Genomic DNA, 27,946 nt, shown 5'->3' with positions numbered 1-27,946 from the left:
TAAACAGCAGCAATAATTTTTTGTCATCCAACTCTTCTGACTGTGGATTCCCTCTTTGTTGGATGGCTCCATTTATTCAGTTCAAAAGTACCTAAGATCTCTGGTGGATCGCAAGTCACCTGGACGGTGCTCACTGCGGCACGAAAGCTTAATATGTATGCACGGTCGTGCTCGCTTATATTAGCGATAGGTATTTGTGAGAGCTATTCAGCGTATTCAAAGGTCAGACGTGGATCATCTTTTAACGATCGTTTTAATCTTAGCTTAATGGTTAAGGCCCGGGTTAAGGTCACTTTATTTTCAAGTAAAAAACGGTCTGACAAAATATAGGGACTTAGCATGCTTGGAATATAATACGTATCGTATGAAAATATGACCTGCCAAACATAGATCAGAAAAAATTCAAGCATCTTTTAAAAAATATTGTCATATCTAGGTCAGAACACCGTCATTTGTGCTCTATGATGGGTTCAAGGTTTTCATTTATTACTTTACTCTATTTTGCTAACCCGCTGAGTGTTTGTAGTGCTAATCAAAGGCCTTCTTAGAGCATTTGTAAGCTATGAGTCGAGATATTTCGGAATAATGATACTGATTTGGCTTTAATGTTTCATTTTCATTCACCTAATACAAAAGAAAGGCCTTATGTCAAGAATTTGGTTTGTTTATAGCATGAATTATGCTCAAAACTCCATTTTTCTTGGCCTGTGAGGGGCATGGAGAGTTTGTGCCAAAAACCTAACAAACCTTATTAAGCCAAATTTTTCTCAACTGATTTTGATAAATGGGTTACTAAAGTACATGGTCAAATTCATTTGGCAGCAGAATTTACCAATGGAGTTTTATAGCACTTTCAAAATGCCACCTAGAAGGATGAACTTTTGGTGCTCCACAGGCCACAAATGGGACCCCCCTCTGAAACTCCAGAACAAACAGCCAGAGAAGTGAGTCAAAGTGGCTTTTGAAATAACTTATGACACTCAACTTTTGTGCCAAGTTTCAGCCGAATCGGTTGACTACCACTTTTGGCCCCTTGAACACTTTCTGAGACAGGGACACTTAACTCGTGATAATTATTCAGATGATACTCGTTTCATATCTGCCGCAATTTAGGACCCACAGTTTTACATTTTGCTGAGTTGCAATAGATGAATTAGTACTGGTAAGACTTGTGGTCATGAATTATTACAATCGTAAAATATAACCGCAGGGTTGAATAATATAAAAAAAGTTGGAAAAGCGGGTTCATTAATTTTTTTTAATCATGTTACGGAAAAATTTAGTGATTTTTCCGTGTGGTTGTTCAGGCATATTTATTTGTTGTTTCCGGCATTTTAGCGTTCTCAATTCATGCGAGTTTCTTCGTTGTTGTTAATCAACTAAACAGAAATTATTTGCCTTGATTTAATCCGCACTATCTATTGACAAGCTGTCACGTTTCTCTGGAGCATATATTGTAAATGTTTGCGGTACAGGAGCTAGATCTCTGGTGTTAAACAGTAGTTGCTGAAATCCGACTAAGGCCCTGTTTACATGGGAAGAGGGTGTCCCTAGGGGATAGGGTTACCCTACTTGGCAGGGTTGAAGATACCGAGCGTTTACATGGTAATTTGAAACCCTAGGGGCGAGGGCTGACACTATAGCCAGGTCACCCAGCAAGGAAAACAACAAAATGACGTCGGGAGATAAAGTTTTGGCGGTTAATTCGATTCTTACTGCACTCGCTTCTTTAGTTCCTTCTTTTCAACTTTGTGCTTTGTTGTTGATATCTCTAATGGCTGAAAGACAGCGTTTACAACTGGCTAGCCAGCACATTTCAGCCCAATATAACATTGCTATGAATGACTGGACATAGCTCTACCCCTAGGGATAGCCCTAGGTTTTGCGTTTACATGGGCTAATGGCGGCAAAACTCGTCCCTACACAGTAGGGTCACCCTACCTTTCAGGTAGGGTAGCCCTACCCCTAGGGTCATCCTACCTCACATGTAAACACGCAGTATAATTACAATAGAGAAGGGTCACCCTACTAGCTAGGGTAACCCTACTATGTAGGGGCACCCTCACTCATGTAAACAGGCCCTAAAATACAGATCGTTACGAACCGTGTACTTCCCCTTTTATTTCTCTTGTTAGGTAGTTTAAGTTGAAGTAACCTTCTTCCGTCTATTTCCTGGCAGAATGTGTTTGTAATCAAGCTTTTATGTCAATGATTTTGGGGAGGTAGTCAGCGACCACGATCCAGACTGATTTCACTATTATTCTTATCATTTTATTTTTTTTTCCTTTGGATTTATCTCCGTACATGTGATGCTCTACCACTAAGCCGTAGTGAGAAAACTCTAACTCTATCTAGGGGAGCTAGGAAATTCTTAGTTTCAGTATGTGACGAGCACTCTGCCTTCTGGTAAAATCTGAAAGTGTCGAGTGAATTAATGGAATAAGAAAAAAAGTGATTTCATTTTAATCAACATTTACTCACATGATACTTTAGGCATTATTTATATAATGAATGAAGTTTGAAAAGGAATGTCAGTCTTCAGTGACTAACACTCTCTCCCGCTCTATTGTATTTGCTACTGTAGAATATGTGCTCAATGTAAAAATAAAGTGTAATTCTGCTGCAAGTTAGATCTGTGTTCAAACGTTGTGACTTTAAACGACAGATAGTTTACAGTATGAAATTAAACTAGATTACAGGTAGATTTAAAACCCTAAAAAGGAACGCAGACTAAACAGTTTAAGTATCACACTGGCCAACCTTTGGAGGACGGCGCTAAAAGAACCCGCGTACGCACACTTCTACCTTGGTATGCTACGCCCACTTCTGGTTAGAACACTTACTAAAATTATTGGTAAATCAAACGGACCTTGATTTTCTTCTCAAAAAAATAAGTCTTCTTACATCCATTTAACATACTGATGAATAATAACTGAAAAGAGGAATGAAATAAAAGGAAAAACACCCGTGCACATGTAGTGTAGTCTGTACTCAAAAGTGCGCCAAGACGAATCTTCATCAGTTTATATTGCTGAGTTTTCTGGTTTGTACTGGACTGCCAGCTTCGTCCCTGTCGACAGCCCCCACCAATTAGAGATTGTATTGGCATCTTGCAGATCATTTATGTTGGACCGCCTGTATAATTTTCCGTCTGACTTTACTTGGAACAAAGGACAGTTGTTTTTCTCTTTATCGTCAACAAATGGGATGATGTTAGTAACCTCAGCTGTGTCGATAACTTTTTTTTAGGGTCTCGGTATGCTTCATGCACCTGGTTGACTGATTTCTGAGTTGCCTCGACAACATATCTGAAGTTGTCTTTGCTTTTATGAAGCAATCCATCACCATAGGCAATCCACTTGTCTCCTCTGATATTTGTTACTCGCAGGCCAAACGTCCCGTCTTCATCGTGCATGCGCCAACTCAGGTAATGGCCATCTATGTGAAGACTGGTAGCGTTTCCTAACTCTACTCTTGGTGTCCTGAGGGGAAAATAATTTTATCCATTTAAAATGATAGATGTGAAGTATGGAAACACGGGTGTCATAAAAGAAAGTTTCCTACTGCAAAAACTTTCCTTGCCATTTTTGGGACAAGGAGACTTGTCATGGACCAATTTGCCACAGTATGATCAACATGAATTGAACTGATAAAAGAGATAGTCCCGCCCCAGGCCCCTACCCCTCTTTCTTTCTCTTTTTGGGAAAGGAAAAACAATAGTAAAATCTATGGCCCTCCTCCGTTTCCTAAGTGTGAAGCTTTTACTTTTTCCTCCCAACGTTACACTATCAAATTTTATAGCAGTAACAAGTTTAGAGAAACATAGGGGACTATCAGTTTTCCGATTTGAAGTGGACGTGATGCCAGTTAATCCATATTCCTTGACTGCCAAACAAATCCAACAGATAAACCGCTTGTTGGAATAAATATCATTATTCCTGGCTGATCTGCGTGTTGACAAAACACTTTGATTCAGGCAAACCTGATTCGTGGTTACGCAGTGTTAGTTAATCAGCCAAAATTTCGCAGAGGGTGGCAACTAAAAGTGTTTGCACACCATACTAGCAAACCCATAACCCCCTTGTGGTACAAGGAGGGATGGGGATGGTATAAAAATGAGTATCTAAAAATTTCTGGAAGGCCTGGTGATGCTGATTTGCATATGCATGAGCTTTCTAAGGAAGTTCTTAGAACATTCTATCAAATAATGCCGTTTTTTAAGCTTCTGGAATGTTCTGGAATACTTTGTAAGCGTATACAAGGACTTAGTCGCAAGGAAGCAGTAAGCTGTTTCTCTCGGGAATCACAGAATGTTTGGAAAGCTATATCGAGAGAGATAGCTGGTGTGGAAGATTGTTCATTTCAATGATCTCTAGAGAACACTGTGAGACCGTGTCAGTGGCGAGCTAACTTATAGTCAGCAGTGGGCTTAAGTGCGTTATTATGGATAATTACTGTATTGTCTATCGAAATCGCTCCAAGGTAAGAATATTACACGTCGTTTAATAAAGTAGTTGAGTTTGTAAGATTTAAAAGTTTTTCTGTCGGTTGAGTTTTACTGTTACACAGTGGCTCGGATAGAACCCCCTAGATGAAATTAAAAAATAGAACAAAAAAAAACAAACAAAACAAAAGACGAGATGGGGTTGTACATGCGAGGGTTAAGCATACCTAATGTGCCCACTAGCAAAGCTGTCAGTGAGAAAGTGACAAGCAAACGCTTCCATGGCATATGCTTCGTGGAGAAGTTGAGTCTTCTCGTCTTCTGTGTTTCCTTGACTCGCTTCTCTTGCTTTCCCCATGGCCAACTGATGGCCAGTCAGATAAGCGCTTTTGGCGTGTGGTAGAAAATGGTCATGGTTGTTCATGGCCAACTTCAGCATTCGTCCTGGTTTCACCGGAAATCCACCGACCCATTTTCCACCCGTGATCTCATCTTGTTTTCTGTCCGCCGTGTTTTCATCTGCAATAGCAATAAGCATGTGTAATTCTTTTACTTTATCGTCAGGCGCACGCGCTATTGTGTTGAACGCAGCCATGAATCGCTTATAACGGCCGGCGTCTTCTTCGTCAAATGGATCAATGATGGGACATTCCGGTATACCATAAAAATCTCCCGCCAAGGCTAAAATGTGCTCAAATTTGATTTTTACGCCATTGGGAAGGGTAAATTGTTGCCTGTCTTCTTTCTCGGGGTGCACTTGTTCTCCGATGTCTTCCTGTTCAGTGGTTGCAAAGTATTCTCCATCAGTCAAATCCCTAGACATATTTAAGATAAATGTATCGTGATGAAAAAAAAAATATATATAGTTTTTTATAATAATAATATAACAATAACCGCGGTTATAATAGTAATAATCATAAAAATTTGTTATATTGAATCTTGAAAAAACAAGACAGACATAAAGAAAGAAAGAAAAAACGTTTTTCGAGGTACTGTATACCGCTCAAGGCTACAGACAGAGGACAGTAATCAAACAGTAATTCGCAAATGGCTCTTAAAAAATTGTCGACAACTTGCGTTTTTTGCTATAATCCTTGATTATCGTTTGCATTACTTTTGCACAGTTGTGGAACTTTTGGTGAACTACTAAAAACAGGTGTGGTGATAGAAAGCTTTTTTCTCAGCTCGCTCCGGCTGTACCGATACATTTTAGCTGACAGATACACAGTAAACTGGGACTTGATCATATAACTTAATTGGAATGTCTACAAAAAGAACGGTTAAATGAAAAATGACTCAATGGAAAGTTCGGAGGCAGTATAGTGTATTACTTAGAGTGAAAAGTGGAGAATGCTAACTGGTGCACAACAATCGATGTCCAATTGGGCCCAAAAGAGTAATAAACAACGATTGGAGAAATCAACGTGCAAAGAAACCTTAAAAAATGTTCTCCCCGCTGAGATGAACTGTTCGAGTTATTGATGAGAGCCAAGGCTGTTGGGACTTAAGCAGATGTACGTTTTAGTTATCATTATTATGTCTTCATCCATAAACTGAGACTAGACTAAAAAAAACTTCTTTCTATCCGTTTTTAAGTGTTAAAGCGAGCGCTCAAATCAGCGGTATCATGAACCCTCCCCAGAGCGTGATCACATCTCATGTCGCATTTTCTGACCACGCCTTCTATTATGATTTGTGATCACACTTAATTGTATCATTACGAAATCATTACGGTCGTGCTCACGTGTCAAGCATAATTACCCGTGATCAAGTTCGTGATCACGTAATCTGATGCTTTTTGGTGTGATGGGCCTTTACATGTATTATTCTTTACCTGGTTAATTTTATTTCTTGCCCGATCCCTATGTGTTCAGGTGTGTTGAAGAGTGCGGCCCTATTCAAGTAGATACGAATGAAATAATCAATAATCAATAAATAAATGTTTAAATAATATATATAAAAACATCTTAATAACTTATAATAACTTGAAAAGATTTAAAATCGATTACATTTACATTACAGTTCTGTTTCGAGATGTTCTCTTTTAGGATGTTAAAACTAAAAGGCCTTAAGTCAGTGCATACTAAACAAGGCATTTTCTAGCATGCGGGCATGCAGTTGACAGCTCGTTTCTTTTGTTCAATGTAGGATGGAGGTGAAGCTATAAAGCCACCTCAAAGGCTTGTTAGGATAAAAACGTAGTCGTCGTATTTTTCTACTCAACATATATTGCGCTCTACTTTTATGTGTCAAGCACTGTTATACGGAAAAATTGAAACACAGACTTCTTATATATATATATATATATATATTATATATATATATATATATATTAGCGAAATAGGCAACGTAGGATCCATGACAGTGCTCGACAATGAAGGAGCGATTACAGTAGCAAATGGACTACTCAAGTGACGCACATATGGATTTTAATACAGCCTGTTTCGTAGACCAACAAAAGTTGATCCACTCATCAGTTAAACTCCATACACACTGAGGCATTGTGACGGTTAACTCTAACTCAGCAACGTGATCACATGACATTGTTTAAAAAATTCAAAACTTGAAAACCGTGCGCGCGCCGATAATAGCGTTAAGAATACCTGAGAATATATTTTCGCCGATGTCTACAATTGGATATTATTTCACTTCGTTTGTTTAAAGAGGCTTCATGTGGATAAGACAAGATAAATAATTTCTCAGTGAGGCATAAATTGCAACGTATTGTGGCATTGGAATATGATCTAGCCCTAGCAATAATTTTCCATGAAATCGAATAGTCTTCCCTCACAGTGGAGAGAATTAAGAAACAGATTTGCACGATATTTGCCCAAAACAACCTTAGAATTACCATCGAGGCAAACAAGAAAATCATCAACTTTCTCGATGTAACGCTTGACCTGATAACCGGTAGATTCGGACCCTATTCCGAACCAGCAACTACCCATCTATACGTACACAGCAAGTCTAACCACCCACCTTGCATACTACGAAACATCCCCGAAGCAGGTAGTAAAAGACTTTCTGAAATCTCTTCTGACGAAGACATGTTTAACAAAGCCGCACCTCCCTACCAAGACACGTTACACAAGAGTGGCTACACATACAAGCTGCACTTCACTGAACTGGAACCGCACCGACCGCAATACCAAACCAAAAGGTGAAGAAACATAATTTGGTTTAACCCACCATTTAACAGAAACGTACAGACCAACATTGGCAGAGCGTTCATTAACCTTATTGACAAGTGCTTTCCAGTCACCCACAAACTGAGGAAAATTTTCAATAGAAACACCATTAAACTGAGCTACTCATGCACACCAAATATGAAACAGATCATAGACGGGCATAACAAAGCCACAATCAGGAACGCAAAAATGTCCGAAGATAGCCGCCCCCAAAGATTGTGCAACTGCAGGAACGAAAACGAATGCCCTTTAGGAGGGGAATGTTTGCAAAGCGAGGTCGTCTACCAAGCCACAGTCGCTACCAGGGAAGAAACTGAAACGTACGTTGGCCTCACAGCGACAGATTTTAAGACTAGATGGCGCAACCACCAAATGTCGTTCAACCACGAGAGACGGCGAAATGACACAGAGCTGAGCAAGTACCTGTGGAAACTAAAGGAGAAGAGGGAAGACTATTCAATTTCATGGAAAATTATTGCTAGGGCTAGATCATATTCCAAGCGAAATAATATCCAATTGTAGACATCGGCGAAAATATATTCTCAGGTATTCTTAACGCTATTATCGGCGCGCGCACGGTTTTAAAGTTTTAAATTTTTTAAACAATGTCATGTGATCACGTTGCTGAGTTAGAGTTAACCGTCACGATACCTTAGTGTGTATGAAGTTTAACTGATGAGTGGATCAACTTTTGTTGGTCTACGAAACAGGCTGTATTAAAATCCATGTGTGCGTCACTTGAGTAGTCCATCTGCTACTATATATATATATATATATATATATATATATATACAATTACTCCACAAGCGCGCGTTGGATATGAGATGATAGATAGCCAACGAGGCGCTTAGCGCCTCGTTGGCTATAATCATCTCATATCCAAAAAGCGCGAGTGGAATAATTGTTTTATTAAAAACGCCCCCAAGAAATTATTTTTTTGTAAGAAGAAACTGGATTTTTTAGCTCCCTTTTGATCTTAAGCTGACGCGTACGCTTATCATATTTGTAGATAATGGTATATTGGCTGATATACCATAATGGCTAAGCCAATAAAAAGTCTTGAATTGCATTATCCAATGATCCAGTTTTTAATAAATAAATATATATATACATATATATATATAATGTGTGGTAGTCGGAAGAAAACAACTACATATACATCCCTACAGACCTATTTCGTGGTTGCCCACCCATCAGGGGATTTTAATGGCAGAATAATGCGATACCATCGCTTATATATTACACTAATTGCTAATTAACATGGTTTATGCAGTGTGAAAAGTGTCAAGTCAGCTGTTGCGTAGGAGTGCTTTGTTTCTGTGTCGGCAGGAAGAGACGAGTTCGTTACGCTTGTTGAGTGTTGATAGGTCTGGGTGCCAGATGATTAGGAATTTTTCTTTAAGGCATAGTTTGCATCGTTTGCTTGAGCTGTTGTAGGGCAGGTGTGAAGATAGGATGCGCCAGGTGATGGAATAATTGATATTGTTGTCTTTAAGTGTCCAGATGTGTTTGCTGACTTCGGTGGAGTTGCGGTGTTTAGCGTGTCGGAATGATGAGGTGTGGTTGTTGTAGCGGGACTTAAAGTAGTTTGCAGTGAGCCGAATGTATGCGTCTGCCGTGCTGTTGTCTTTACGTGTAATGGTAGCTTGGTATATGACAGATTGTTGGAGGTAGTTTCCGTCTAGAGGGCATGAGTTTTTCTGTCGGCAGTTGCATTTCTTGTTGTTGTTTGCGGTAGAGGTGTCGGTTGTGGCGGTTGCGTTAGTCTTTACGTGGGAAGTGAGGATTATTTTGTTTTGGTTGTCGATGATTTGTTTCGTATTGTCCATGCAGCTGTAACTAATTTTGATTGTATTTCTGTTGAAAATTACAATTAAAATTACAATTACCATTACAATTTATCACTGATAGAGCGCTATTTACAATGACAGATCAACAGCGCTTTACAATCAATCCTAACCCGCCTATCCCACCCCAGGGGAGGACATCCATCACACAGTAATCTCGTGCGTGGGAAATTAAAATCTCCTACTCCTAACCCTGTAGGAGACGGGACCTCCATTTATTCGTCCCTATCCGAGAAGACTAGAATATCTAACCATTTCTTGATGTTATAGAAAGGAAGCATATTTTTCTCAATTATTTTAAGACCTTGAGTGTTGGTCCGGCCGGGGCTCGAACCCTCGACCTCCCGCAAAACAGTCCAGCGCTCTATCCATTGAGCTAACCGGGAGGCGGTTAGCTCAATGAGCTTATGATATTTGGGGAAGTGTTTGTCAATCAGTGCGAGGAATTTATGTCCGATGTTAGTGCTGGTGTTCTTGGTGAAAGGCAGGTTGTACCAGAGGATGTTGTTGCGTTGGCGGTTCTTGCGACTTTGTGTGCGTTGGTTCGTAGTGGAGTGTGTAGCTGTAACCACTGGTGTTTAATGCTTTCTGGTAGGCGGAAGCGGCTTGGTCGAAGAAGGTTTTGTCGGATGAGAGGGATGATAGGCGTCTGTTGATGCCGGCGGGGATGTTTTTCGCGGTGGACGGTGGATGGTTGCTTTCGCGGTGGACGTATTGTAGTGTGGTATTGGGTTTGGTATATGGCTGGTAAGTGTTTTGGGTGAGGTTAAATGTGACGTCCAGGAAGTTGATTACTTGTTTGTTAGCTTCTATGGTGATGTAGAGTCCGTTAGCGTTAAAAATGCAGCATATCTTTTTTTTGATATTTTCAGCGTCCCTTGGTGTGGCGTCGGTTGTGGCAAAAAGGTAAAGGTAATGGTAAAGGTCTCTATTTCTCTAAACAACATACGTGTTTAGTTACAATTTTTGAGGTTGAAATCAGACAGGCGCCTCTGGCAGCCGTGTTTAGTCCATAGCGATTTCACCTACCCACTCAACCCACCCCAGGGAGGACATCCATCACACAGTAATCTCGTGCGTGAGGAATTAACGTCTCCTACCCCAACCCTGCAGGAGACGAGACCTCCATTTATTCTTCCCTATCCGAGAAGACTAGAATATCTAACCATTTCTCGATGTTAAAGAAAGGAAGCATATTCTTCTCAATTAATTTTAAGACCATGAGTGTTGTTCCGGCCGGTATTGAACTCTCGACCTCCCGCACAGCAGTCCGGCGCTCTCCCAATTGAGCTAACCAGGCGACGGTCGTCGATGCTAGGATGGAGGAGAACCGAGAGGGTCACCCCAAACGACCCAACATTTGTGGTGTCGTCTAAGCCATGCCAGAGTGCTCAAACTAGAGTAAACTAGTGAGCATGCACACATATATATATATATATATATATATATATATATATATATATATATATATATATTTAACAAACAGAGAAGCCTCCACTTAGTCGAGTGTTTCTCCCCACTTCCTAAGTGACCAACAACAGAACAAAACACAGTCAAGGCTTCCTTATTTGTTTTATAATAAAGAATCCTTTAAATTCCCCACGCATTACTTTTAATTATCAAATCAAGCTTTATTTACTGAGCGAATAACAGTATCGTCACCATGCTCCAAACTCTCATAGAGCAGGCTACAATAAGCCAGTCAGAATCCTATCGCATATTTGCCTGTAAACTTATAAAAACTGAAACCCTAACCCTAACCCCGTCCTGTCAAATGGCGCCACACGTAGCGAATTCCAAGATTATCTTTACCTGTGTGGTTCCATCTTCTTTCCGATGGTCGAGTGCTCAACTGTAAAGGACTTTGACTCATGTGCCGTTTAATCACCATTCTTGCCAGGACTTTAGAAACACATAGATGAATAAAAACACACACGTAAATATATATATGGTTTCTCAGCCATGTTACTGGATATGTTTATATTATGTATGGCTCGACGAATTGAAAACCTTTTTGATAGCAACAGATATTGAATCACATACAAAAATAGATTTAATTCAGAGACGGTTCAGACATTCAGGAAAGCGGACAGGTTGATGGATAAATCCGTGGATAAATGTTAGACAACAATGTCTCTTTATCTTCCTCTGCCAATTTTTGTTGATATCCGACATTCCACCTGTAAGATTTAAACGTGCGCCACTTTTCCCTTAAGTGCGTTACTCTTTATTTAAAATTTAACCCCTGTTCATCATGTGACTCGTTTGATTACACTTCTAAGTTCTCGTTTTTCAATGTATGTATCAGTGTTGGCCTTTGTAACGGCAAGTCAGTTTCATTCTAAATCATCAGGTACTTCACAAGGCCCGTTCTCGTCAACAGGAGGAAATATCTGTAAGTTGTCAGTCCTTTTTTTGTTTTCATTCTGTTTGTAAATTTCCTTAGATTTATTATAATTATAGCCGTAATTTTTCCATTTAGTCGACCCATCATTTTCATCAGGTAGTTTGGAAAATATGGAATGGCGGAATTCCGCGCCGGAATACCCGGAATACCCGGAATTCCCGGAATGACCGAAAAATAATAAATTGAAAAAAAAATTACCTAATAACGAAGATAATAAGTTTGAATAAATAATTAAAAAATTATTAATTAAAAGAGTAAAAATAAAGTGCAAATAAAAATTAAAAAGAAAAAATAGAAAATCAGTTCTCTATAAGTAAAACCAAAAAAATGCAAAATTTTCTCTCGATAAAATGCAGAGACCACGTGACGTAAAAAATAACTACTTATGGCACTGTTCACGGAGATACACATACTAGAACTACATGTAGCTTACAGCCTACAATATACAAACTGATGCCGAAGATTGCTTCAAGATAAATAAACCAGAGGTGTGATTTATTATTGACAGACCTCAAGCACTGTGGGTTCTAAACGGAAAAGGTGATGTAAATACGATAAGTACTTAGCGAGCAAACCCAAAGTGCGACCACACTTAAAATTTGTCAGCACAAGCATTTCCTAATGCCACCCAATTTTTGCGATTTTTTTATAGATTGCGATAAAAGTAATTTATTGACTGCAATGATTGAGATAAGATTTTTTGATAGATTCAGACATTAGGGTTTTTCTTTTACATTTAACTTCAGACATAAAGTTGATTTCTTTTTAAGTGGCTTATAAGATGGTCTCCACGAACATAAATTTATCGCCTGTCGTGACAATGTCATGAATTCATTCTATGTCTTGGTCAAATTCCGGATGTCAAATACATACGAACGCGTCTTGAACATTTCATGAACCTACCAGATATATCTGATCTACTTGACTTCGAGTTCTTTCTGTAACGTGCATGCATGGACTTCACGTCAATATCAAAGGCACTATAGAGTGATAATTAGTTAATTGAGACAGTACTCAAGAGGTAACTACATGGGGGGGCTTGTGATCAAATAATTGATTTGATGAGAAAAAAAAGGAGTATGGTAGCAAGCCTTCGATCTTCCTTTTCTTATCGGACTAGGGAGTTAAATAAGGGGCAAGCGACTTTTTTCCATTGGAACTATTTCATTTGCCACAAACTCTTAACAACAAAATAGTTGCTCTTGTCTGGAAAGGAAAGAAACATGACGTTCTGTCTTGTGTGATAGCGGCACACTGATTTCACTTTTTGTTATTGTTCTGTCTGGAAATATCTTTTAAGCTAATCCACGTTTGTGTATTAAAGGTGTGCCAAAGAGATAAGAGACTCGGGGAGACTACAATTACTGCCTCTGAATATGACGCTTTGTTCCTGTAGTTTTAACAATCGATAATTGTTGTTTTAGGGCCCAGCATTAGCATATATTGGTGGATTAAATCTTTTCCGATGAGTACTCTTGTATCCATTTGCTTTTCATTTGTGATAGCTTCTAACAATAAGTGCTATGCAAGCTATTTCCAAACATTTCAAAACTATTGTGCGAACTGTCGTGCAAGACGTATTCACAAAGTAGCGGGCTTAACAGACACATCAGTAAGAGCTAAGGTAAACATGAAGGCTTGAGGAATATTTGCGAATTACAGGAGTCGCGTAGACCCGCCAACACCTTTTAAAGTGTATGTGGACGGGGCTCACCTGAATGAGATAACTGAGCTTTCCAGAAAGACTCTCCCCTAGCGGCCTAAACATATCTTTTCAACATATTTTTTTATTATCAACAATTACGCCGGTACAAATACTTCTAATTAGGGTTTCCATTACCTTTTTTCCAGCTCTTTCTCTGAACTACTCGATTCTGTGTGGTTTAATTACAAATAGAAATATATTAAGGAAAAGATGATAAACAGTGCCTATACACTTCGGAATCGCTAGGAGTACCACCAATAAAGACAACGAACCACGTGGTGGGTCAAATTTTGCATTCAAGTGAAACTACAACCATAAAAAAGTAACTGGAAAAAAAAACTCACCATCTCCAGAGAAAACCGAGGAGTAAGTCCATTTTTGTCCTTTTTCTTCTTGAGAAGAATCCATCAGTACAAGGTTTATATTCAAAGGTATATATTCAAGGTATATATAATTAACGCGAAAAGGTGTCGAGTAACTGACGATCTCTCAATTTTAACTGGAGACGGCTGGTAGCTGCCTTGATAGCTTCCAATGTGTGGTTAATAATTATTTAAGGTAGAGTATTAATTTGTAATAGTTCGGAGATTTTTAAAATTGAAACTATTGAACTAATTGGAAATATTGCAGTTGTTTAATGTTCTGCAATGGTTCCGGCTGGAAAAGCGTGCCGGCTTAATGGTCATTGCGCCCTAGACATCCTACAGGTGTGTAAACGTGTGGAGGCGAATTTAAAACGGGGAGTAACCATGTGATGGACTAGGATCCCATCCAGGGGGAAGGGAGAGTACAAATATTTCGTCGCTTAGGCTTTATGGGCTACTGGCCTGACGCAGACTTTTTTTTAATTCTAATAAGTGCATCTCCATGAACAGTTCCGGTAAGTGTTTATTTTTTCGGGACCCTCAGATACCCTCAGAGATAAATTTCGCTTTAAATTATTTGATTAAGTTGTGAATTTACCATTAATTTTTAATCATCAATATTCTTATTTATTTATTTACTTTATTTTTTTTCAAATTTATTATTTTTTGGTCATTTTGGGAATTCCAGGTATTCAGGGTATTCCGGCACGGAATTCCGGCATTCCATATTTTCCAAACTACTTTTCATCATCATCTTCAACGTAATCAAATGCGTTCAATTTACTCATTAGACTGTGAACGTGGAGTAAAATTTTCTCCTTTGAAAAAATCGTCTTATGTCCGCGAACATTTGTAATATAGGTTCTGGAATATTCATTCAAATAGCTCTTCGAGTGAAATGCGTAACTGGGTTAACAAGCGGCCAATTAACGAATCAAAGTCAAAAGACATAAAAAGATCATTGGAAAGCGGCCAGCATCTAAGATCAGTGATAAGCTCGCTGAGAAAATTGAGGATAACATGTTTGTGAATGTAAATAGCGCAAGACTTACCTCATGCAAGCCCCCCCCCCCCTCCCGTAAGAAAACTTGTGGGTTTTCGTTTACTGAATGCTTATGCTAGCTAAAAGGTACGGGTAAGCACATATTGCACGTTCAAGATGGAGTAGAAGCTTAAGATGCGTATGCAAGAGACCAGCAAAGTTCTTAATCGAATACTGTTCACTCGTACTGGTGCATATTCGTACTAGATAGAACGATGGCAGAATATCTCTGCAAAAACAAATATTTCATAACAGCGGCAACAATGTAACGTAACAAATGTTGGTATATTAATGTTTTTTAACTCTGGAGAAGTTCTCCTATTGGATCTGAAGTTATTTCGAAGGCAGAATGCTCCTTAGCTTGTTGGTCACGCAATCAGCATATTGTATTCAGCGCGTTATTTTCCTATAACAACAAACATATGAAACATATGTGTGAACTGCGGTTATGAGACGTATATGAGCACGATCCTTCGCAGTAAAGCACTATTTGAGCAATAGTGAAAATCAGACCTGAAAAAAATTTTTTTTTTTTTTTTATTTTTTTATTTTTTTTATTTTCCTATGTTGCGAGAAAACATTTGAACAAACTAAATTTCACGTCATTTTGAAGTTTATTCTTTTGAAAACTTACATACGTAGTTTGACGGGATTCAAAAATGGCACATGCTAAAAAAAACAGTTACTATAACTGACGAGAGCACTTTTTTTTTGTGTGGCTTAAAGCTGCTAAAGAGCCAATTCCTAAAAAACTTGCATTTTAATGAAGAAAAAGAGTCTGTTAAAGAACGCACGTTGATCAGATTTCTCTACACGCAATATCTTGAAACGCGAAGCGGGCGAAGTGCTCAATTTCGTCCTGTTATGAATCGACCTATCGATTCCAGAGGGTGAAAGCGAAAATTTAATTTTTTTCGAAAATAAAAACATATTTGAAGGGAAAAAGACAGAGCATTTCTTGTTCTACTAGGAGCTGCTTGTTTTCGAGCCTTGCCACGAAAATGTAATTTTTTTTTATTTTTGCGCGGATGTCCTCTTAAAACTTTTTCAGTTTCCCTCCCTGATGAATTTATCATGTTTAGTAATGCACACGTTTTATTAACGCTACTTTGATTCAGAACTCTCAAATAATTATTTGAGAGATCAGAACAAACGGATTATTTTCCATTTAATCTTTTCCGCTTCGACATTGACTCGGTACGGTTTGTGGAATAGTTGGATTACTGTGTCTTGGTCGCCTTACCTTATCATGCCGCTGAATGAGTCATGTAAACGAGACATTAATCAAATAACAAAAATGATGAAATAAATCAAGAATAATGTAGTTTTATTTTACTAAGCCGAGATGAATCAAACCAGAGTCATTCGCTAATAAATCATGCCAATATTATTTTGTTATGGTAAAGTTTTATGTTTGCTATGTGATGTTACTGGATACAAGAATGAAAGTATGTTAGAGAAAAAAAATCGTTTAAGCAACAACTGAAAAATACAGCGAAGACATGAGGTCTGTGTCGAGTGCCCCAAAGGTTACTGTGATAACGCATTAGCTTACGCAACAGTTAAGATTTTAGAATATTATGCCCGTCTGAGCATGCCTTTTAAAGTTTTTCATAGACTCCAGTTCAGCGACCAAAACAAATGTTTTGGGTAAACGCACGGCTGGTATGGGAAGTAAAAAGCCGCACCGGTATTGTAAGGTAACAAAATTCCATCATACCTGAATTGACTCGCAAAAGAGTTCTGCCAAACAACGGAAAATGTTATAGAATTGCTGAAATCTCTAATTGGAACTAAGTTTGTATCGCTAAGTTGTCGCGGCGAAGAAATCAATCACAGAGAATAAGCTAAAATCTTACCTTGGCGCTTCTGCCCTTTTTTGGGCTCGCTTCTAGACTCTTACCAGCCTCGCTGGAAAGTCAAAGGGAATGCTGATATAACAAACCCACTGCAAAGCTTCCATTTGCAAGACTGAACAAATATCCAACCGCAACTATCGAAACGAACTCGCACAGACGCACGGGAGTTTTGACCTCCTGAACTTCTCAATTATTTTTTGGGCCTACCTAGTTTTGAAAATGAAAGCGGAAATCTTTACGTCACGTAACGCGTTAGTTGTAACGCGTAACATTATTCCAGGCAGATAATTTTAACGTAACTGTTCTGCTTCAATACTTGTTCTTATTGTACACTTATTCCCATAGTTCCCCACATAAATTTTAAATTAGTGAAAAGAGATTTGTGTTTCCTGCCGCATGGTTCGTGTTATCCGTTCAAGGTTTACAAGCAGTATTTGTATTCGTAGGGGGAGTCCTCGATAGGGATAATCTCCGACGCTTCCTTTTATGTATGCATATAAGAAAATTGATTGATTTGATTTGATTTGATTTGATTTGACTTGGTAGTTCCACATACGGACACTCATTGGAAGGACTTGACGGTAGTTGAAAGTTGTGCCTGAACCGATAATTCGCTTGGAGCTGAACGATCTATCGGCGATATATCGCGGTTGTTAGAATAATAGCCTTGCGAAATATCGCCGACATATCATTCCAACTGAAACATGTACACCGTTTAAATATCGTCGATAAATCGCGATTATCGCAATAACAGAGAATTATCGTTTGCGTTACGTTTGCACAGTACTGTACATTAAGAAATGTTTTGATTAGGCAACATTCATCTGAAGGTTTTGGCTGTTAACCAGATGATGAATTATTACCTTTTATACTCTGGTGCTCCGTGAGAGGCCTAAGTTCGAAATTTGGGATGCCTAGGTTCAGCCGTTGAGACTCTCAAGCGAATGCGTCAGCGCAAGGTTTACTCAACTGGGCGTCAAGAAATAATCAAAAAGTATGTAAAGGGGTTTGGGTACCCCGCCTTTTTCAGTGCTCAATACCTCTTTAGATGATGTCTGTTGTGTTTCATATTTCTAAATTAAATACATAATAATAATGATAATAATCACAACCTTGATCAATGAAGTAGAATGTTGCTTTTCTTTCTTATGCCAAACGGAAGACATCATTTCTTAGATTGCTCCATATTTTAGTTAACCCTTCGCAAGTTTGCACATAATTTTCTGATTATACGCATGCAATCATGGTGTAAGTTGTAGAAATGGGACTAATGTTAACCAAACCCGGGTGGGAAACAGAAAGAAATAGGAACACCCAAATCCGTAGTTGTCTGAAAAACTCTCTCAGTGTTTCTACTTTGTTATTGGAATCCGATAAGACAATGTTTTCAGTAACTCTCTTGCTACTAGCTAGTTCACCTGGTCGCTCATATGTTTACCTGCGCAAGCGCACACGATTTCTTAGTCACAGGCATAACGCACATGCGCATTACCTTATCCTTTTCCCTCGGGGGTTCCAATTTTGCATATTTAATGCAAAGATTTGCGCCCCCAATTCAACTGTTCACGCATGCTAAAAGAAGCACCTTGTAGGGAGGGAAGGTCAAATAGCCGACGGAATAACTAAATTTTTCGGCTTGATAGGTTACCATTTTTGATAAGAATGGAGCTTCGTTGCGCCCATTGCGACGAGCTCTGGTATCAGTATCTCTTTTCAGTTGATCTATAGACCCAAGTTGGACAACATTTTTACGGGCATAAAGCAGTATTTTGCAATTTTCAACTTCAGTCTTTGTTGATAAATGTCGATAGCTCCATCAAAGAGTTTTGTTGTTCTGAAGTATTTTTCTTTATTGCTTTAACGATTTAATGTTGCGTAAATCACAGTTAGTTTAAATGTTCCTTTAAGATACTCCGCTCCATTAACTGTTTCAGTTTTCACTTCACGTACAGCCTTCCTGTATGGTTTCTGTATATTCCAAAACTGTCATGGATTGGTACCTCAGGACATGGGTGGGCAAATAGAGCCCGTTTCCCTTGGTCTGGGACGAAAAACAAAGCAACGAATAAGTAAGACCTTTGCAACGCACTTTAGCTGTCTCAAGTCTGAGTTCTGTTGCCTCAGATTATACCAGTTGAACATTGAATACTTAAAAAGAAAATAAGAAAGCTCTTGCTACACACTTGGTACTGCCAAGTACCAAGTGTGTAGGCTAAAATTTCAGTACAGCTTTTTATTTTTCGAATAAAGAGTATTTTCAAAGATATTACAATACATCACATGGGATAAAAAAAGGGAAACAAAAAATAGCCAGAATACCGACATTGTTATAAGATCTCTGTACTGTACTGTCAATACACCCATAGTTGTGCAAGATATCCAGCTGTGTGTATAGGTAAACTGCGTAAAGCAAGACACTCTGAGGCTGGTATACAGTCTGTGTTACACATAAACCCACGAACAGAAGTTTCTTCTTTTTCAAACAAAAAAGGAGGATCTGATTTAGAACCTGGGTAGTCTAACTTCGCAGTAGACACCATTTATACAACAACCTGCGGAAGCTAACTTGGAAAAACCAAGGTTCTTAAATGCGGGTTTTTACTGTATTCTCCATACCTGTTTGAGGAGAAGTTAAATGTTGAACACTTCTGGGAGTTTAAGAGTTAAAGATAAAAAAGAAGGCAAGGAGCCAATAGATCAGCCGTAAAGATGCACATCATCATTTACTTCTCATCACTTGACGGAACTGTTCAAATAGTTCTGGAGCTAACTACTTACTGTACTGGGACGAGTACCATTGCGTGTTGTTGCATTCTTGGTCATCGTGTCCGTCAAAAACTAAAGGTAAGTGAAATATGATTTTAAAATAAGGGAATGGTTGGTTATCTACTGAGAAATAAGCTGGCTCGTCGTTACATTTTGATAAAACATGATTCAATCTTAGAGATCGAGGAACCTCCTTGGAGCAATTTTGAAGGGAATGGTCTACTTCGCCTTAAATATAATGTGAAAACTTACGCATCCTTTCTACCAAAATGAATCAAAATCAAGAGCAGTTGCAACTTCGACGACCGAATTCTCTTTTGTGATTTCTTGGCTGCTAGTTTGTTTTGATTCAGTCAAAAGAAGAAGTTCCCTCTCTTCCCTACGTATACCTGCATGGTTTATAAACAGGTGTACCCCAAATTATTTCTCCGCTCTGCCGGGTTTATCGTTTCTTCCTCCATAATGAAAAACAAGGTTTTATTCAACTACTCTACAGGCAAGGTATCTGCAAATGCTTTTTTCTTTTTTAACAAAATTTTTACCCACCTCTGGGACATTCGGTTGCAATGCGGTATCCCTTGTTAACACTTGTGCAGCTGTTGGTCTCCCAATGATAGGGATAAGAATGGGATATGATGATACCTGGACAACTAAAATGAACGAAAACCAGTTTTTCAGACTCAGAAGATAGAGCAACAAGTTAATATTGCACATAAGAGGAGGAAGTGATCACCTAATCCTTCTGATTCTTACTTTGGCGAAGAAATTTAGACTATTGAGTCATGTTGTCCTGAGGAGGTCCTGAGATTCCGAGAAGGTTTGTTACCCACAAACTTTGTGGCCCATTAAAGTTTAATATTGGCCGGCTTAACGACAAATATAGCATTTAAAATACCACGTAATTGCTACCTAATATAGGCAACTTGCACCTGATATCAAGATCTCTTATCAATATACCTAATGAATCAAGATTTGGCCGTATCGCTTTATCAAGCCTCAAGCTCATTCTTTTGAGGACAAACACCGTCTCTTGCCTTAATAAATAACTGAGACCACTGTTAACATGGCTACATATGCACCAATCCTAGAGGTTGCTGTTTGGATAAAGCAGCCAAGTTAAGCGAGCAGTATCACAAAAAATAACTAACTTGCCTCCTTCGACGACATGTTGAGTTGAATATGTTTGGTCCACTGGGTATCTTAAAAGGTAAAAATAGAAAGACCATGTTATGGTATGTGTATGATGATTTTTCAAATTATACTTTTGTACTTCGCTTTTATGTTGTTAAATCAATCACTTACCATCTCCTTTTATTCAGTCAATGAGTTGCTTAAGTTGTAGGAACTCAAGCGGGGGAAGGAGGGAGGGGGGGAGGTCATGCTTCCAAATTTTCGGTCATTCTCTCAAAAGATTAAAAACTTTCTCGGAAACATTTTGGTGATGAATTGCTTGGTTATTGCTTATCTTGTCAATGAATCTTATCGCCTTTCAATAAGTATCCTATTGAGCAATTTTCCGTAAAATGACGCCTGCGTCAGATGTTAGCATTACGATGAAAAATATCGTAGTGATTCGCATAAATATAGGATTTATCGAAAAAAACAGAAATTGATAGATTTATAAACGGAAAGGAGGAAAAGTAAATTAAAGTAGGAAAAGATGATTGCGGAATGAATGAATAAATGAATAGGTATTAGACAATTACCTGATAGAAGACTGTACGCGAGAGGTTGCCTCCATTTTGCAGCACATCGACTCACAAAATTCCTAGTAAGACAAAAGAAAAAAAAAAAAAAAACATTTCAGCGTCCTGAACATTTGACTGACATGCAAAGAAAAAACTCGCTACATATTGTCAAGTCATGTAAGTCCTTACATTGATGAGCCAGGATCTTGATTTATTTTTTGTTTTGTTTTTTAATGCTTGTAAAATAAGAACTTAATATTGAGCTTTCAATTTATATATTTAGACATCAAATCTTGGCCGGAAAATTTAGAATATACATTTGAATTACAGGCTGGAGCCAAAACAGAGGCCCATCGATAGTACGTATCTAATAAAAGCTTGCTTGTAATGTCTACAGAGTAGTGTAAAAGGACTCGTAATAAAATTTTCATACTTTTGTATGAAATATTTGCTAGCGAATAGGATTTTTATGCTCCTTATAACTTCCTCATTTTTTGTAGTTCTTAAGTTGCTATGAAAGCATAGACACTTCACCATTCACATGGCAGCCGTCACCAGGCCCAAGCCGAGCATGCGCTCTCAGCCTTGGCCATCCCAGATCACGTGAACAGTCTTGTGGGTCTAGTTGCCCCAAAACTTGCTTACAGAGAGTTTCAATTTTTTCCCTCCCAGCCCGGGCCGGTTGTACATGTGTTTGGCGTCTGTTTTGCCCTCGCCTTTCCTGGGCCAAATTAAAGCAATTTCATTTTTTAATGTTGTTACTGGATTGACCTCATTTTACTTATTAAACTGGCTTTGGGTTTTTACCCACAGCCCTTTACGTTCAACCTTGGCTTGCTTATTGACCCGTGGCTCAGCAAACAGAGCTCAGGCAAAGCAGCATGACCAGTACTTACTTTCAAGCGGGTAGTTATAAGATGAGCATAAAAAAACATTTGCTATCTTCTCTGACTTATTATTAGATACAATGAAATATATGAAATTCATATATTTTGAACTGCGGTATTAGATACGTATGATGCACGATCCTCGCAGTAGATAGCGCTTAACGGCCTGCTCCCAGTTGGCTTGTTAGCTCAATTGGTAGAGCGCTGCACTAGTATCACAGAGGTCAGTGGTTCGAATCCCGTACAGGCCTGATTTTTTTCAGGTCTGATTTTCGCTATTGCTTAAATAGCGCTATCTACTGCGAGGATCGTGCATCATACGTACCTGACTTATTATTATTGCCTTGGTTTTTGTTAATAATGTATATAATTTTCAGGTTACCTTCTGTCTTTCTTAGTTCGTGTATGTCGTTGTCGCTCAATTTTCTACCCTGGTCCTGATCAGTAAATGGAACACACAGCGAGGCGTTGAAGCAGTTGTGGGGTGTGCTTTGAAGGTGATCATTATCGTTTGAGCTGATATAGAGGTCCATCTATAGTATGTATCTAATAAACCTTGCTTGTAGTGTTTACAGAGTAGTGTTAAAGGACTCGCAATAACATTTTAATATTTTTATAAAACATTTCCTATCTTCTCTGACTTATCTTTATTATTGCCATGGTTTTGGTTAATAATGTATATAGTTTTTAGGTTTACCTTCTGTCTTTGCTAGTTCGTGTATGTCGTTGTCGCTCAATTTTCTTCCTTGGTCCTCATCAGTAAATGGAACACACAGCGAGGCGTTGAGGCAGTTGTGGGGTGTGCTTTGAAGGTGATCGTTATCGTTTGTGCTGATACTCACAACTAAGGTCCATCCGCCACCTGGCGAATAAGAAAATGATATGAAACTCATACTCAGCCAAGAAAACTGTGTCAAGTATAAAAAGAAGCAGCTTAAGGGGTGATAAAATTCCGGTAAAACCTCCGTGTTTACGAAATCTTAGGTATGTTGCACTACTGATATGGTTTATTGTAGCAAGAAAAAGTGAAAAAAGAAAAAGAATAAAAGACACTGAATTAAAGAAACGTACATATTTCCCTGAGCGGTTTTCTAGAGGCCTCGACAAAATCTAACAGGCCCATTTTCCCAGCTAACGCCTATACATTCTAAGCATAGACTAATTCACTCGTAGTTCATTATCCAATTAAATATTGAATATTAAAGACTGAATTATTTCGAAGAGGTAATGAAGAACGGGAAGTTGTCCGTCTACTAGTAAAAGTGACAATTTAACTTCATCAAATTTCTCGAAACTACAACTGAAGCAACAGTTTCAGCTAGGAAAAGTAAAAAAAAATATGTAAACTAAACTTCCTGCTTTCTATCTTGTTCAAAATTTTATTTTTCACTGATGGCAGTATTTAAATTTTTTTCACTATCGTTTACATTTTGTGTTTTGTATGGTCCTGTTTTACAAACCATGATTTTCCATGTATATCAAAATAGACTTGCCCGTCTTGATTTCCAATATTTATCCAATAGTAACCGCTTTTCGCCTGAGGCAGCTTGTTTAGAATTTCTGAGCAAGATTTTAATTCATCATACTATAGATAATATAAATAGTATATAGAATAATTTCGCGAAACGCACACCATAATAAATATAATAATAATGACAGCCGCTTTTGAGAAGCATCCAAGAAAGCCTCACCGACAAGAAACGAATCCTATGTTCTGGTTGGGTATCCCAGCTGCACACGATGATTGCTTTGTTTTTACAAGAAAAAAAAATGTTGCTTTTACTTCTTACAGTTTTTCAACGGCAAAATCGCGAAACATAACGACTGTAAGTCTTCAGGATAATGAAAACATAAAAAGACCACGACTTGTTTTGTAAGTGTGTATCTTACTATATTCCCACCACAAACCCTGTTCACTTCACTGATAGTTGATAAATTTCATTGGATGTGGAAAGAGTTATCATGGTGCTTCAAGCTGTGTTGATAGATATCATCATTCCTTTTATTTATAGAATCTGTCAAGGCCATACCTTGCCCATATAAACTGATCCTTCCTTCGGACCAAAATCCTAAGGGTGATTGTGCTTGTTTGCATCATTCAAATCGCAAGACTTGTCTTTGAAACGGAAATTCATACTCCTGCAACAAGACTCTCTCGAGCAGAGCATAACACATTCATCAATACTGGATGTTTTTCTTATCAAAACAACATGATCGGAAAGATGCTTGACCATACTCTGAATATATGGAGGGAAGGCACTGCTTAGTGGCTTGACTTATTTGTGCATAGCATATGACAGTGAAAACGGCGAAAGAACATAGCAGCATGGTTTTCTGATGAAATGATGAAGCATAAATATTTAATGAATATCAAATCAATGTTAAGGGCTTAAATTGTGACTCATAGCCCTGAAGAATTTGAGAAAGTTGAAAATGAAAGCTGACCGGTAAATACAGTAACATTAGTCTAGAATAATGAAAGAAATCTTTTGTTAGGGTAGTCGTTTCAGGAGCTTGAAAGTAACCTGCTTTCTATAGGAACCCTGAAAACAATATTAAATAAGATTAATGTTACAAAACATTTTCGTCGAATATTTGTTTACCCAGTTAAACAGGCAAACATCACTCTAGTAAGTCAGTCATATTATTAGAGACAGTGAGAAAAAGCAATGCTAATTAACTGAGAATTTGAAGGAACATCTTTGTTGTCTGATGCACATGTCAAACACGTGGAAAACGAACATGCTTAAAAAATGCGTGTACCTTAGTGCCAACCGTTTTTTAATTGCGTTGGAATGTGAAAATCAAATTTCATTTTCGTTTCTCGTTTTTCGTTTTTCGCTGCGCTGTAAAAAAATGAAATTGGACTTCAATCTTCGTTTATCGTTTTTCGTTTTCGTATGGAATTTGGAAAACGGATTGCAAGTCAAGTCAAGTCCATTTTCATTTTCCGCCAGTGGCACTGAATCTGACATTTTGTGGGAAAACTCATTACTTCACGAGAGAAGTTTACCTAAAATAACAACTAATTATGATACGACAGATGTTCGCGAAACAAGTGCAGACTTTACGGTGGCTCACAACTGTCACTGCAAAAGGAACAAACTCGCGGCAAAAGGAATAACCTCGCGGCAAAAGAAAAAGACTCACAGTAAAAGGAAAGAACCTCACAGCCATAGAAAATTTTTATCACGGGAAAAAGAAAAAGACTCATGGCAAAAGAAAAAGACTCATGGCAAAAAGTAAGACTCCTGGCTAAAATTAAGACTCATGGCTAAAGGAAAAAGCTAACGGAAAAAGAAAAAGACTTGTGGCAAAAGAAAAAGACTCACGGCAAAAGAAAACTGAGACTCATGGCAAAAGAAAAAGACTCATGGCAAAAAGAAAAAGACTCATGGCAAAAAGAAAAAGACTCATGGCAAAAGAAAAAGACTCATGGCAAAAAAAAAAGACTCATGGCAAAAAGTAAGACTCATGGCTAAAGGAAAAAGCTTACGGAAAAAGAAAAAGACTTGTGGCAAAAGAAAAAGACTCACGGCAAAAGAAAACTGAGACTCATGGCAAAAGAAAAAGACTCATGGCAAAAAGAAAAAGACTCATGGCAAAAGAAAAAGACTCATGGCAAAAATAAAAAGACTCATGGCAAAAGAAAAAACCTCACGGCAAAAGAAAAAACCGCATATACAGCAAAAAATTGTCATTCAAGAAGACACTATCTTTGCCAGACTCACAGGAAAGGATAATTTGATTTCATAACCTACCTTTTTTAAATACACATTGTGATGCGCAGTCAGTATCTGACCCTCAAATGAATTTTAAAAGCCCCGAAAAACAGAAGCTTTAGTTGAAATACTATTTTAGGCAAGGGTGCGAATACGAGGTGATTCGTAATCCGCCATGTTAAATTACACAACGTCAGTATTTGAACAATATCAGCCGCTGACCCTCAAATGAATTTTAAATTTTGTGTTGCCTTGAGTTATTTTATCTTGCCGCGGGTTATTGTAATTTGCCGCGAGTTATTTTATCTTGCCGCGAGTTATTTTATTTTGCATTGAGTTATTTTATTTTGCCTTGAGTTATTTTATTTCACCGTGAATTATTTTATTTTGCCGTGAGTTCATCATATTTTGCCGTGAGTTATTTTATTTTGCCGCTAGTTATTTTATTTTGCCGTGAGTTTATTTGTTATGCCGTGAGTTAGTCTGTGATGTTGCATGATGCTTTGCTTTAAGTAAATTGATTTTAACTTAACTTGCACTTATGGGCCACCACATAGAATTCCCTTGTGAAGTAATGAGCTTCCCCACAGAATATGTCAGTTTCAGTGCCATTAGTGGAAAACGAAAAACGACTTGACTTGACATGCAATCCGTTTTCCAAATTCTATACGAAAATGAAAAATTTCGCTTTTTTTACAGCTCAGGGAAAAACGGAAAACGAAAATGACAGTTGACTTTCATTTTCCTACGCAGTTGAAAATTGGTTGGCATCCACCATAGCAGATTATATTCAATCATTCAATCAATCAATACTTTATTTACCCACGTAGCGTCAAGGAGCTCATAGAGCTCGTTCAAAATACGTACGTGCCTCTAAGATTAAGAATCTAAAAAACCTAATACATACTGTCAAAACCTATTTGATTAGAAATTAAAATAACTAACAATTAATATTAAAATTTAAGTTTGTACAGTAAGATTCAAAGTCACTCAAATACAGGTATAAAATAGTGAAGCAATAGCTTAAACAATTTAAAGTTAAGATTAAAAATTAAGTTTGTACAATTAAATTGAGAGTCACTTAAATACAAGTATAAAATGGAGAAGCAGCTAAAGTTTCAATGTTCTCAAAAGCTTCTTAAAAAGGTTGATATTATTGGTCAGTTTTACACTTGTGGGTAATCCACAGCTGCGCACACATATAAGTGAAAGATTTTTTCATAAAATTTGAATTAAAGTTAGGTGCGCACAAATTAATGCCGATTCCTCTCAGATTGTATATAGTTTCCCTAAAACTAAAAGAATCTCGGATATATTTGGGACCGTCGTTTTGCAAACATTTATATAACAGAATAAGGGATTGTTGTTTCCTTCTCTGGTCTAACGTTTCCATTTTCAAGATTCGCAGCAATTCATCATAAACGGTAGACTTGTGATCTAAGAATACAATAGTTGGCATCTTCTAGCCGATTCGCTTGCACTTTCCCCAATCCAAGAAAGAGGGGGCAAAAGTATTCAAAATGAGGGAGAATGAAAGTTTTATAGAGCCTTAACATAACATTGCCAGGGACAAAACGCCTGATTCTCCTAAGTGCGCCACTTTTAGCATATACCTTTTGAAGCTGTTTAGTAATGTGATCCTGGAAAGATAGCATGCTATATATTACTCATTTAAGCCATTATATTCGGCTTAGAGTCGATACTTTTAGCTTTTGTGCTACAAACAAAAGAGCCCAGTCCCCTCACACAAAGAAAATGACCAAAAATGGTGCGTTTTTGAGCCCTATTGCTAGACCGGAATCTAACCCAAAGTTAAACATGGAGTAAAAATTGAATGAAATGAAAATTGTCAGGTCTGTTTCATTACAAGTTTCATGAGAGGAATCCAAATACGTTTATAATGAATTTAGTTCAAGCACAGTGTAGCGTTTCCCGCAAGTCTTTAATCACTTTGAAGAAATCTGACTTGCGGCTTAAATTGGAACCGGACCTTATTAAAAATGTTCTCGTACGTTAGAATAACGAT

General features: G+C 38.0%; 2 pseudogenes across 1 annotated transcript; both read right to left on the bottom strand.

The window, feature by feature from the left end:
• Positions 1-2,440: 2,440 nt before the first annotated feature.
• LOC148735796 (uncharacterized) lies at positions 2,441-17,000 on the bottom strand (annotated as a pseudogene). Its single transcript, XR_015999339.1, has 5 exons — positions 16,858-17,000; positions 11,292-11,381; positions 6,279-6,338; positions 4,672-5,259; positions 2,441-3,482 (listed from the first exon to the last, which is right to left on the bottom strand). The product of XR_015999339.1 is annotated as an uncharacterized LOC148735796 (transcript).
• Positions 17,001-18,794: 1,794 nt separating this feature from the next.
• On the bottom strand, positions 18,795-24,526 carry LOC148735795 (uncharacterized; annotated as a pseudogene).
• Between the last annotated feature and the right edge of the window lie 3,420 nt (positions 24,527-27,946).

The sequence above is a fragment of the Stylophora pistillata genome, chromosome 3 (genome assembly GCF_964205215.1).
Source record: "Stylophora pistillata chromosome 3, jaStyPist1.2, whole genome shotgun sequence".
NCBI classification, from domain to species: domain Eukaryota; kingdom Metazoa; phylum Cnidaria; class Anthozoa; order Scleractinia; family Pocilloporidae; genus Stylophora; species Stylophora pistillata.
The sequence above is the reverse complement of the archived record's forward strand: the minus strand, read 5'-3'. Positions and strand labels throughout refer to the sequence as shown.